The 9,168-nt window shown below is 39.3% G+C and overlaps 1 long non-coding RNA gene across 2 annotated transcripts; it reads right to left on the bottom strand.

The window, feature by feature from the left end:
- Positions 1-2,170: 2,170 nt before the first annotated feature.
- LOC307168835 lies at positions 2,171-9,168 on the bottom strand. Of its 2 annotated transcripts, XR_013822994.1 has the most exons (4): positions 8,433-9,168; positions 8,276-8,331; positions 7,915-8,010; positions 2,171-2,197 (listed from the first exon to the last, which is right to left on the bottom strand). It is a non-coding gene; the product is annotated as an uncharacterized lncRNA (long non-coding RNA). The 2 variants fall into 2 exon arrangements; XR_013822995.1 differs by lacking the exon at positions 8,276-8,331.

The raw sequence follows: 9,168 nt of genomic DNA, 5'->3' as shown, positions 1-9,168 counted from the left end.
AGCAGTTGCAAATTTGTTTTTATTAAATTAATTTTCAGTGAACAGATGAAATGGATACATTTGCATAACATTTATCAGATTATTTTATCCAATGTGACTATTAGTCAAGTACATTGTAGGATAATTTGTACCCTTATAAAAATGAACCATGGTTTTACCACAGCATTTGCAGTAAAACCATAGTTGCTAACAAAATGAACCATGGTTTCACAACAAAAAGGTTTAAAAACATATGGTTATAGTCATGATTACCATAATTTTACTGCAATTATTACAGCAATATTATTGCTGAATATTATATTGCTGTAATAATTGCAGTAAAATTATGGTAATCATGACTATAACCATATGTATATTACTACTTGAACCATGGTTTAAAAAAAAATAAAAAATAATAACATGGTTGGTACAGTTGTACCATAGTAAAACCATATAGTGCTTTTCACAATACAAATCGTTCCATAGCAGGTTTACAAAAAATGCATGTTCAAGGTTATACAATCGCAAAATATCCTTTAATCAGCCAGAGGCGACTGCTACTCACTGGAGAGCATCTTCTGGCAACAAAGTAATGTCCATAAGATAATACAAATCATGAGTTTAAAGTCCTAATTGCTATCCTTCAACATTTTTAAAGGGTAAGTTTGCAGATTTTCAACCCGCTATTCTTACAATGTTGGTAATATGTTAGAACAATGTTTCTCTGAGTTACGTGTACTGAGATATTCCTGTTTATTTGTCAGCAAAACTGTCATGCAAACCTTCCCCGGTTTCACAGAAAAGGCTTAAGATAGTCCCGGACTAAAATGCATGTTTGAACTGTCTTAACTGGAAGCAACTTGCACTCACATATCTTGAAATATTTCAGTGCCATTGTTTTGGTTCAAGATGCACACCAGTAATGTTTTTTTTCCTTCTTTTTTTTTCTAAAGTACATTTTAAAAAGCTACTTAAATATCCTAATTTCACTAAGGCCTAATCCTGTCTTAATTTAAGCCCTGTGTGTGAAACCGGGCCAATGCAATATAAGGATAATATCTGGCAGTTTTGTGTCCATCTATAGTTGCCATCATCTGAAGTCTTTGTGAGTGTTGGTGTCATTAGAAGTCTTCACAAGTGAGGCTGGATGCACACTGGAGCTGCTGTAATCTCTAGTGAACTTGCTGAGCATCCTGAGATAGAAACAGGGAAGCAACAGGAGCAAGATTAGCATTGCTGCTGTACATATTATCTCAGACAAAAGATGATCATGTGCACTTTTTACTATTTCATCACATTAACTGTAGTGCAAGATTATGAGATGTGTAAATTGAATGCTTGGCTCCAGAGATGTGTCTTTAATCTAGATTTAAATTAGGATCATGTTTCTGGGCCCCAAACATTATCAGGAAGGTTATTCTAGAGTTATTCCCTTACATTCAATTGAATTAATAGGAAATCATCTGATTTTAATGAGAAAACATGACCTAACAAGTCAGCATTTTTGTATTTGAATACTATACATTCTCACAATGCAAACGTCCTAAACATTTCTGAGTTTTCTGTTGAAAACAATTGTGCTGCTTAATATTTCTGTGAAAACCAGTGTAACAGTTTAATCCATTTTCTTTTTTCTCTCTCCAGGATTAATTGTTAAATAGACCGAACATATAAATGGTAGTTTACACTACTAAACTCAAAAGTTTGGGTTCAATAGAATTTTTTTTTTAAGAAATTCATATTTTATTCAGCAAGGATGCATTTAATTGAGAGTAAAGATTTCTGTTTCAAATAAATGCTTTTTTTTTTCTTTCTATTCATCAAATAATCCTGAAAATGAAAAATATGAAGCAGCACAACTGATTTCAACACTGATAATAATCATTAATGTTTCATCAAATCATCATATTAGAATGAATTCTGAAGGATAATGTGATGCTTCTCCATAGAAAACAGTTATTTAAATGTTTTAATATTATTTCACAATATTATTGTTTTTACTGTATTTTTAATTAAATAAATGCAGTCTTGGTGAGCATAAGATACTTCTTACAAAACAAATATATATTTTTACCAACAACATTAGAGTATGTTTGAAGTTTTAGTTTAGTTCCTTTATTGTCCACAAGTGTACATTTTTCTTTGGCTTGGTTTTACTTACTAGTCATCTGGTTGATAGCGCACTCTGCTACGGTTCAGGACATCAGCATGGAAGGATCTAGGAACACAACAAACCATTTGTCACAGAGCCTACAATATTATTATACAATGACAGGTTTTATTAAAAGGAAAGAAGCTACAGCAGAGGTGAAATGCAGAAAAGAGAGAATATACAGAAAATGATTTCTTAATTAGTGTAGAGGCCAAAGTACAATTCATAGTAATGTGAATAAGAGTTAATGTTAAAAAGGTAAATAATTTCATTTAGAAGTTCATGTAATGGTTAAAATGTTAAATAATACTTAAAAGGTTAAAAGCATACTAGAATTCATGTTCTTATAGGATTTAGTACATATGGTAAAATAGTGTACTGCCTCTTTAAGAACCGGCCAAACTCCGGCTACATTACGTTGATTCTCATTATGTGATTCAGATGTTGAGAGCTGTGGAAGCGAACGGTTTTCTTACCTGCTAACTGCTAACTTCTAGCTACTTCTATTAAGAATATTTTATTTCATTAGCAACTAAAATAAGTGTATTAGTCAGCTTACATTCTTTTTTGTAAATCGGAAAAACTAGCCGACTTTCGACTACTAGCCTTATCATGCGCTGTGCTCATGGCTGGTGAGTGCTAAGTGGATTGCTAACGGTCTCAACGAGTTCGTCGTTGCTGCTGCATGACTGTTGCAAGTGGAACCTGTAAAAAAAAACGTCTCTTCATGAGAGCCTTTGAGCACCGCATAGAAAGTAAGACTGAAAACAGCAAAGATCGGCTTTACTATCTAGAACAGCACACATATGGACAGCCTAATGACTTAGTGCGCAGCTGTTTTCATATGGATCCAGATCAGGGCTACCCTGAAGCCAAGAGACTTCTAAAGGAACGCTTTGGTGATTAATATAAGATATCCGTGGCATATCTAGACAAGGCTTTAAACTGGCCTGCCATTAAAGCAGATGACACCAAGGCACTTGAAGCATATGCCCTCTTTTTGACAAACTGCAATAATGCAATGTCAGATCTGCAGTACTTAGAAGAGATGGAAAATGCTGCTAACATGCGCACGATCATCTCAAAGCTCCCCCACAGGCTGAGAGAGAGATTCAGGAGTGTCGCCATAGACATTCAGAAAAAGCAAGATCGGCGGACAAAGTTCAAAGACGTAGTGTCATTTGTCAACACACAGGCTGAAATGGCAGCACACCCTGTGTTTGGTGAAATCTCAGGACAAACAAAGCGTCAGACTGAAAGGTCAAGTGGAAAGAAAAACATCACAACACTAGCCACTGAAGTAAAAGAACAAAAAGCTGAGAAAGATGCTGCTGGTGCTGCTCAGGAGAAGGGAACAAACATGGACAAAGCCTTCATGAAACCTTGTATCTTCTGTCTGGGAGATCATACCATGGAACAGTGCAAGAAACTCCAAAGAAAGTTGCACAAAGAAAAGCTTGAATTCCTTAAGAGCAAAGGACTTGGTTTCAGTTGTCTTATAGGAGGACACATGAGTAATGCCTGTGAAGAAAAGAAGAGCTGTCAGATATGTTCAGCGACACACCCTACGCTCTTACACATAAAGCAGAAATTTAAAGACTTACCAAAGGAAGAGGCTTCACAGGAGAAGCAAAATGAGGAGTCTCCAAAGAAAGAGCAAACCGTTGTCAGTGGATTCGTGGATGCAGGGGAAGCATGCTCTCAGACTGGGGTCGGGGGTACAGGTAGTGTCCTCGCCATCGTTCCTGTGAGAGTAAAGGCAAAGAAAGGCAACAAGGTGTTGACTTGTTATGCATTCATGGATCCAGGGAGTAACGCCTCCTTCTGCACTAACAAGCTGGCGAACGACCTTCACCTGCAAGGAAAAAATTTGAACATCCTACTCACTACTATGGGAGACCAAAAGACAGTCTCATGCAAAGCTGTATCAGACCTAGAAGTGAGTAGCCTAGAAGGTGATGACTTTATCGAGCTTACAGGTGTTTTGTAATGCATTGAGAAGGTGTGCCGAGGACAACAAGAACATGTTTGGTGCAGCAGTAGTGGATACAGTCTTAAATCATTTTTATCTAGATGATTGTTTGAGATCAGTTGCCACTGAACAAGAAGCAGTCAGACTACTCCAAGACTTGAAGGCCATCTGTCAAACAGGAGGTTTTAGACTGACAAAATGGACGACGAACAATCGAAATGTGTTGTTAAAAATTTGAGGACCGGGCAACAGAAGTCAAAGATCTTGATCTTGACCAGGATTCACTCGCCATCAAGAGAGCTTTGGGAGTACAGTGGTGTATCCGGTCAGATCAGTTCAAGTTCCACGTGCACATAGAGCAGAAGCCTCTCACCAGGAGAGGAATCCTGTCTACGATGAGTTCAGTCTACGACCCACCGGGAATGTTGTCGCCAGTCATACTGCCTGCTAGAAACATCCTGCAAGAATTGTGTAGACTAAGAACAGGCTGGGATGACAATGTGCCAGAACATTTTGCACAACAATGGACAGAGTGGACTGAAGAACTTCAACAGCTCACTGACTTTAAGGTGGATCGGTGCTTTAAACCACCTGAGTATGGGAAAACAGTGCAAGCTCGGCTGCATCACTTTTGTGACGCGTGCGAAACAGGCTATGGTACTGTTACTTACTTAGTCCAGAAGAACAGTAGCAACCAAATATGCTGCTCATTTGTCTTGGGAAAGTCAAGGGTTGCCCCTCTCAAACCACCAACTATCCCGCGGATGGAGCTGACGGCGGCTGCCTTAGCTGTGAAGGTGGATGTCATGCTGAAGAAAGAACTACAGTTGCCACTGTCAGATTCCAGGTTTTGGACGGACAGTACTGCCGTACTCAAGTACTTAGCAAATGAGAACATCAGATTTAAGACATTTGTGGTGAACAGGATTGCCATAATTTTGCAAGCATTAAAAGTGCAGCAATGGAGCTACATCAACACTCAGTTGAATCCTGCTGATTGCGCCTCCAGGGGACAAAAGGTGAGTGTCTTCATGAAGAACGAAGTTTGGATTGCAGGGCCTGTCTTCCTCAGTAAACCTGAAAGGGAATGGCCAGACAAACATGATCACCTAGAAGAGCTCACAGCTGAAGATCCTGAGGTCAAGAAAGGCATACTTGTCAATGCTAAAACAGCAGAAGAAAGCACTGATGCAATGCAAGAACTAATTCAAATCTATTCTTCATGGATACACCTCAAGAAGGCTGTGAAGGCTCACACAACTCAAGGGAACCCTGGTAAACCTGTCAAGGAAGAGAAAGGAGATGAATGGATTGTACAGTGATCAACAATGGGTGAACAGGGAGATGTTGAGCTACAAAAAGAGTCTCAAACAGACTTACCTGACCGTGGACAATCTGCGACAAGCTGAGACGGATATCATCAGCCATTGTCAGCAAAGTAGGTTTCAGGAAGAGATATCTGCTCTTCGGAGAAAGGACTCCATCAAGAAGAGTAGTCGAATCTTCAGACTGAATCCACAACTTGAAGAGGGAATCCTTCGTGTTGGGAGGGAGGCTCAATCGAGCATCCATGCCAGCCAAAGCCAAGCACCCGATGATCCTGCCTAAGTACCATCGTGTGGCTGATCTGATTCTCCAGGATTCGCATGAGCGGCTGGGACACAGTGGACGTAATCATGTCTTGTCTCATGTACGTCAAAAGTACTGGATTATCGATGCTCCCTCGTCAATCAGAAGAATGCTGTCACGGTGTACTATCTGTCGAAGACAACATGGTGCATCAGGCACACAAATGATGGCGGACTTACCAAGAAACAGAGTTGTACCAGACGAGCCACCCTTCACCAGAACTGGAGTGGATCTATTTGGGCCATTCAGCATTAAACGTGGAAGATCATCTGTAAAAAGATATGGGGTGATATTTACTTGCCTTGCTTGTCGTGCGGTCCACATAGAAATGGCAACATCATTGGAAACAGACTCCTTTATTCAAGCTCTGCGTCGCTTCATTGCGAGAAGAGGTCAGGTGAAGGAGATGAGATCTGATAATGGGACCAACTTTGTTGGAGCTGATCATGAGCTCAGAAAGGCAATAAAGGAGTGGAATACTTCACAAATCGAGAACAGCTTGCTCCAACGTGACATCAGACGGTTATTCAATCCACCATCCGGATCCCACCATGGAGGGGTGTGGGAGAGAATCATCCGGTCCATCAGGAAAATCATGGGTGCTACACTGAGAGAACAAAACTTGGATGAGGAAGGTCTTCAGATGTTCTTCTGTGAATGTGAAGCCATTCTGAATAGTAGGCCTATTACCATGCCTTCTAATGATATTAATGATCTGGAAGCTCTTACCCCACAGCACTTACTCCTGCTCAAGACTAACCCCAACTTACCACCAGGACTCTTCCATAAGGATGATATTAATGCGCGTAAAAGATGAAGGGAAGTCCAGTATAGACTTTATGTAGCCCTGCTCCTTTACTGCTGCTTCTGTGTAGATGAGAGAATCAAAGTGTGTGTGCGTTGTGCTCACGTTTCATTGATTACGGCCAAGCATGCGCCCTTAAAATAGCATATGAATATCATGTGCAACGCGCCACTGACTTTAAACTATTTTTTTTCGGTCAGTGGCGGAATTGTTTTCTAAACCTGCAAAATAGCATGAGGGAACGTTTGCGCCGGAACACGCCTCCTCTTTGCGCTGAACCGCCCCGGGGAGCGCAAGTTCATTCCCTAATTTACCTACGTGCGTCTGTGGAGGGAAAGATGAAATGAGGGAATGAGGGAAATGAAACATGCGTCGGTGTACAAAGTCAATTGCGCTGGGTGCAAGATAGGGCCCATTGTGTTGTGTTCAAAACCCTATAACACTTGTGGTGTTCCCGGTCAAAAATGACCGGCCTACAAAAAATAGCTTATAAATCACTTGTTATGCTATATTATCACCAAATTTTGGATTCAATCTTTTGTCAACTTGTTCTCTTGCAGTTAGGACTGGTTTTATATTTCTATTTGCATCTGATTAATGGTAGGCCTCATTTATCTGAGAGTAGGCATTTATTAATAATTTTGGAAATATTAAGTAAAATATGAACATGTGCATTATGTTCATGTACACATATGTGCATGTGTGCTTGCAAACATCGAGCCCTTGGACCTGTGCATGTGTCGATACATGCATACACACACTACCCAAATGCATACAGACGCTACCCAAACACACACACACATTAAAACACACAAACTATTTTAAGTATTACACACATTCTTTTTCACAGAGAGAAACTTGATCCTACCCTGACCTGCATCTAATATTAATTCATCCATCTGACATTCATAGACACACAAAACAAATCAAACTTCCTTGTGAAACATTAAAGTAGAATAGTTTGATATAACAGTGCAAATGTTTTCATATTTTATTTAATATTTCCAAAATTATTCATAAATGCCTTCTCTCAGATAAATGAGGCCTACGATTAATCAGATGCAAATAGAAATATAAAACCAGTCCTAATTGCAAGAGAACAAGTTGACAAAAGATTGAATCCAAAATTGGGTGATAATATAGCATAACAAGTGATTTATAAGCTATTTTTGTAGGCCAGTCATTTTTGACCAGGAACACCACAAGTGTAGTAAAAAAGAACAAAAATTGTCAAATATTTGAGAAGCAGTCATACCCTTTGTGAACAAAAAGTCACTAAGTTTCAGTCCAATGTGATAACATTAACTAGTATTTTTGGGAAAAATAACATCTTCTCCAGATATGAAATGGATGAAGTTATTTAAAGAGCTTCCTCACTTCACCTGTGTCTCCCACTTCTCTGGCAGCAGCTTTCTTCAGAAATGTTGAAGTCGTGGAGCTTCCCTCTGTTGTAGAGGGATTATTTTGTTGCTGCTGAAATCACAGAACAATTTTTATCAATATTTGTTAACCATTGAGCTAGTTTCAGCTAATTTTAGCACTCCATGTAACTTAACTTAAGTGACGTCACCGATTAACAGTACGTTTATTTTAAATAAATTAGCTCACTTCCAAGCAAAATCTTTACAAAACTATCAAAACCTCTCATCTACACATAAGATGTGATTAAAGGCCCAAACTTTCATAAACAAAAGCAAGCTATAAAGTTAGCCTAACCTTAACGTTAACGTTAAGTTACCTCTTCTGAAAACGGTTGAGATGCTAACGGACTTTTTCGAAGACACTAAACCATTTCTATAAAGTAAATATTCAACAGAAGCGTGTCAATTACAAATAAGAGCAGTGTCAAGAACAGTTGTGTGTATTATTTGTGTGATTTTAGAGGCTAAACTCACCTGAAAGCAGTGAAAACAACAGCGAGAGACGGAGTTTTGCTGACAGTTGAGGTAGTGCGGTGCCGCGCCGTTTCCATGGCAACTCATCTCCGCTCCAGTGTTTGAAGGCGACTCGAGTGTTCACGCGCACGCACATTATAACGCGTCACAGTCACACAGCATTTACAAACATAAACATCTAGAATTAGAACCTTACTTGAATAAAAATCTCATTATTAAATCATGAATTTAAAACTCATTTTGAAGTTCTATGACCCATTCATAGGTGCAAATTACCACTCCTGCACGTGATAGTGGGACAATTGTGGCTTTTTTATAATTTCAGATTTTTTAAATTGTTTTTACGAACACTCAAGCCCCATATTTCATTTGAACGCGTGCTAAAAATGCTCATAGGCAGTATTTTTTTTATACCACCAACACTTGCTTTTGATATAGTTACAGCTATTAGGTCAGTTTCACCATTTTTTTATTTTGTGCTTTCAGATTCTTTTTAACTGTAAAAATAAATTAAAACAAATATACATTTATAAATTAAAGATGTCATGTAAGTGCTCAGAAAAACGTGGACCGTCTATCGGCTTGCCACTGGTGTGCCGACGGTGGCCCAGCCGCGGAAAACCGCTGGTGGCGTGCCACCCAAAAAACGCTGGCAGACCGACGGGATTTTCAGATTGGTCGGGTTGCCGATGGTGTACCGCCGGAGGTCCGACCGTGTCAAGCCGCTGACTTTGTG

Source organism: Squalius cephalus, assembly GCF_949319135.1.
Source record: "Squalius cephalus genome assembly, chromosome: 12".
Classification (NCBI taxonomy): domain Eukaryota; kingdom Metazoa; phylum Chordata; class Actinopteri; order Cypriniformes; family Leuciscidae; genus Squalius; species Squalius cephalus.
Note: the sequence above shows the minus strand (reverse complement) of the source record. Positions and strands in the feature narration are given on the sequence as shown.